At 42.6% G+C, this 4831-nt stretch overlaps 1 non-coding gene across 1 annotated transcript; it reads right to left on the minus strand.

The window, feature by feature from the left end:
- Positions 1-514: 514 nt before the first annotated feature.
- On the minus strand, positions 515-633 carry LOC137376808 (5S ribosomal RNA). The gene has a single exon (XR_010976306.1). It is a non-coding gene; the product is annotated as a 5S ribosomal RNA (ribosomal RNA).
- Between the last annotated feature and the right edge of the window lie 4198 nt (positions 634-4831).

A 4831-nucleotide genomic window follows, 5' to 3' on the forward strand; every position in this document is an offset into this window, starting at 1 on the left:
ATAAATGCAAGACTTTCTTTTTTCCACATAGCATTGCTTGTTTAGTTGACAACATTAAACTGATTTAGGAAACATACCTTCTGTCTACACCCAATGGGTATAGGAATATCCAAGTACGGTAATCTAGCCCTTGCATTGGCCTTTGAAGGGAAACAAACTTTGATTATGTTTAGTTTAGTGATACAGCACTGAAACAGGCCCTTCGGCCCACCGAGTCTGTGCCGACCATCAACCACCCATTTATACTAATCCTACACTAATCCCATATTCCTACCACATCCCCACCTGTTCCTATATATTTCCCTACCACCTACCTATACTAGGGGCAATTTGTAATGGCCAATTTACCTATCAACCTGCAAGTCTTTGGCGTGTGGGAGGAAACCGGAGCACCCGGAGGAAACCCACGCAGACACAGGGAGAACTTGCAAACTCCGCACAGGCAGTACCCAGAATCGAACCCGGGTCCCTGGAGCTGTGAGGCTGCGGTGCTAACCACTGCGCCACTGTGCCGCCCCTACAGCACCTGGTATTCCCAGGCAGTCTCCCATCCAAGTACTAACCAGGCCTGAGTCTGCTTAGCTTCTGAGATCAGACGAGATCAGGCATTTTCAGACTAGCATGGCCATAGGCATATGAAGGACTTTGGTTTTAGCTGATGTATTTTCTAGCTACAGAGTTTCCTCAAGTGGCTGTAAACTATGACAGAACAAGAACATTCGAAGCCTGAAATTATGCCGCATGGAAACTGAATTAACATGCAGCACAAGGAATACATTCAAATATAATTCCTTTGGTGACAATTTCAGTGGAAGCACTAAACTGTTCAAATAAATGAGTTAACACTCTGTTAAAATAGAGGCAAAGAATTGCACACAAAGTTGCTCCTATGCTAGTAACTTGTACAGTATAATTTCCAGACTTGGGATTCTTACTCTGGCCACTTTCTTGTGGCAGCTGCCTGCCAGTTATCATGCTGACCACTAGAGGCCACTTCCGTAGTTTCACTGTATTCTTGAGTACTCCTAGCCTCCACTTCTAAAGTCATTGAGCAGAAACTTGCTGGGAAAATAATGGTGTGTTAATGACACACGTCACTTTAGTGTGCAAATCAGCCAGCAAGTTCAGGGGATGCAAAGACACACTGTGAGATGCAACACTCCAAAATTTACAGGTCGATTTATGCTGCTCTACCAATTCCTTTGCACAAACGGCATCTGCCCCTTAGCCTCCCTATTACTTTTAAAAACATGCAGAATTTGCACATTAATAGCCCATTAAACTCACCGCAGAGCATGAAGTCTGGTAATTAACAGCGTACATACCTTTTAACAATGCGATAATTGTTCATAAAATGCCAATCAACCTAATTGAACAAGTTAAACCGAGGTGTTGCATTCCTTCAGGTAGTGAATTGTTGTTCGAGATTTTTAACATTTCAAACTTAAAATTTATTTTCTTACTTTACCTTTCTTTCTCTTTTTTTGCTCTCTCTCTTAATCTATTCTTTCTCTCCCTCTCTTTATTTCTCTTTCTGTAACTGATATTTACCCCACTTCCTTCTCAATCGTTCCTCTGTTTTTGCCTCAATCTTTTAATCTAATTGGTTAAGGAATTACACCATTCATTGAGGTCCAAGATGCCCTTGCTGAGCCCATTCCCCTTGCCTCACTGTTATCAGATTGAACTTCCAGCAATTTACAGGGCAAACAGTTTTTAAGCTGATGGGTGCAGGAAAGAGTTGAACTTAGTACATACGAAGATGCCCCACACCAGCAAGATCCAACCCTGCCTCACTAACAGATTTTTTTTTTTAAAGTTATGTTAGCATTTTTGTTCTGGGTAGAAAAGTAATATTGTACCGTGTGATTCTCAGTCGAGTTCTGTGCTTAAAAATACGAATTCCCAGACTGATGCAATGCAGAAACCAGTCAGTGGTGAAGGGAAGTTGCTGCATGGGGAGCTATTTTAAGGCTGCAGCTCACTACGAGCCAAATATTTTTGCTTACAAAGGAAAATCCTTTCAGACACTGTTTTGTTTCATTGTTATTTCAGCTTGAGATAAACATTGAAATGTTTCATCGTAAAGCTTGTTCTGTGAAGTAAGGAAGCTTGACTTCTATGAAGATGAAATAAAGTATAATGAATATATAAATATATTTTATGGATTTCAAGAGATGATTGTCACCCATTGATGCTCTGTAAGAGTATATATATCTCTTGCAGTGCATAAAACCAATAGGGAATACAGACTTCTCATCTCTGTTCAATACGCATTGAATCTCTCTGTATGCGTCTGTATTCTCTGTGATCCATTAGTTTCACATAGTTTTTGATTGATGAACACAAAAGTCCGAGTGTATCAGGCCTGTGTCCTCAGTACCTTGCTCTACGGCAGCGAGGCCTGGACAACGTATGCCAGCCAAGAGCGACGTCTCAATTCATTCCATCTTCGCTGCCTTCGGAGAATACTTGGCATCAGGTGGCAGGACTATATCTCCAACACAGAAGTCCTTGAAGCGGCCAACACCCCCAGCTTATACACACTACTGAGTCAGCGGCGCTTGAGATGGCTTGGCCATGTGAGCCGCATGGAAGATGGCAGGATCCCCAAAGACACATTGTACAGACCCACCGGCCGTCCATGTCTCCGCTATAAAGACGTCTGCAAACGCGACATGAAATCGTGTGACATTGATCACAAGTCGTGGGAGTCAGTTGCCAGCATTTGCCAGAGCTGGCGGGCAGCCATAAAGACAGGGCTAAATTGTGGCGAGTCGAAGAGACTTAGTAGTTGGCAGGAAAAAAGACAGAGGCGCAAGGGGAGAGCCAACTGTGCAACAGCCCCGACAAACAAATTTCTCTGCAGCACCTGTGGAAGAGCCTGTCACTCCAGAATTGGCCTTTATAGCTACTCCAGGCGCTGCTTCACAAACCACTGACCACCTCCAGGTGCATATCCATTGTCTCTCGAGATAAGGAGGCCCAAAAGAAAAGAATTCTTCCTTACAAATAAAGTTAGGTTTTCCTGCTTTTGGCGATGTGAAATTTTTATGTGTACACTGAAAACCTTACAGAATGAAAATAATGCATAGAGCAGTTACGGTATCTTAAACTTTATTTCTTTTTGTTGAGCACTGCAGTAATGTTCCCCCTAAGATGTGAGGCCGCGCATCCTCCCTTGAGTCCCCGCGCAGGTCACGCACAAATCGGCTGCTTTAAATTACCACGTGCATGGCCCCATAGAAAGATTTAAATCGCCCAGGCACTTGGAAAAAAAATTACAGGGGACATTGCACTCCAGCCCTATGTGCAGATTTTAACTCTACTGCGTCAGCCAATGAATTGGAGGCTGGGTGGGACTTACAGCAGAACTCACGCCAGTTTATTTTGCAGCAAACAATGTCTATTTACTCAGCAAACAGGGTCTATTTAAACAGCGCACTACAGCCAATAGTCTACAGAGCCTATTCATAAAGAGTTTGTACAAATTCAGGAAAGATAGAGAAGGGAAAAAAGGAGGGGGACAGTAGTGGTCATCAAATAAACTATTACAGCATAGGAAAGAGATGACGTAGTTGAGGAGTCAAAGACAGAGTCTATTTGGTTAGAATTATGGAGCAATGAAGGAGCTATTACACTGCTGGGTGTATACTTTAGTCCACCAAATATTGGGAAGGAGATAGAGGAGAAAATTTGCAGGCAAATTATAGTAAGACACAAGAACTATGGAGTATTGATAATGGGGGACATCAATTATCCATATATGGACAGTGTAAAGGGCAAAGAGAGGGAGAAATTCCTGAATGTGTACAAGAGAAGTTTCTTGATCAGTATGTTTCCAGCCCATCGAGGAGGAAGCAGTGCTGGATCTATTTCTGGAGAACGAACTGAGGCAAATGAAACATGTATCAGCAGGAGAGCATTAGGGGAACAGTGATCATAATATCATCAGGTTTAGAATAGCTGGGAAAAGGACAAGGTATTATCAAGCATAAAATACTTGACTGGAGGAAGGCTAACTTCATTGAGTTGAAAAGGGATCTGGCTGAGGTGGATTGGAATCAAAAATTGGTAGGCAAAATAGCAATTGGACAATGGGAGACTTTCAAAGAGGAGATGCTTTGGGTATTGTTACAACATCGGTTGAGACCGTTGACTTTAAAACAAGAGAAATGAACTTCCCAGACTGATTAGAGAATTACACGACAAGATTTCCCGTTTTGAGACTATTATTATAACAACTGAACTAAAAATCAACATCAACTAAACAGCACTTAGCAGGCAACTAATACACTAAATTACAGAAAAAGGTATTTCCCATTAACACACACAAAAACCCCAGACCACATGTATGCGTTATACAGTGAAAAGGTATCCTTGCAGTTGAATGGTGTTATTGCAGTTAAAAGACCCAAACTCCTCCCAGCTGCAGAATTGAATCTCCCAGTGTCCTTCTCAAAGACAATGTCCTCTTAGCTCACCTCTTCTGAGCACATTTGACTGGACTTCCATTAATAAGGCAATGTCTGGTGACCCCGTTGGTCTTTTCTCCTCCACAAACCTCAAGCCTTCGAACTGGGTTCAAATCTTAGCAGCCATTTGCTGTGTCAGTGATCTGAGAGCAGCTATTTCCCCAGAAAGAGCCCGCAGGTCTCTCTCTCTCTCTCTGGGCTGCAGTGCAACTGCTGGTCTTTATTTCTTCCTTTCAGTGCCCAGACTTAGGAAAGCCTGTCAAATTTATCCAGATCAAAAATCAATAGTCATTTGCCTTTGACAATTCTCAGAGACCATGAGCTGGATTTTGTAGCTCTGGCAGTGGGTGCGAACA

This window comes from Heterodontus francisci, chromosome 13, assembly GCF_036365525.1.
Source record: "Heterodontus francisci isolate sHetFra1 chromosome 13, sHetFra1.hap1, whole genome shotgun sequence".
NCBI lineage: Eukaryota > Metazoa > Chordata > Chondrichthyes > Heterodontiformes > Heterodontidae > Heterodontus > Heterodontus francisci.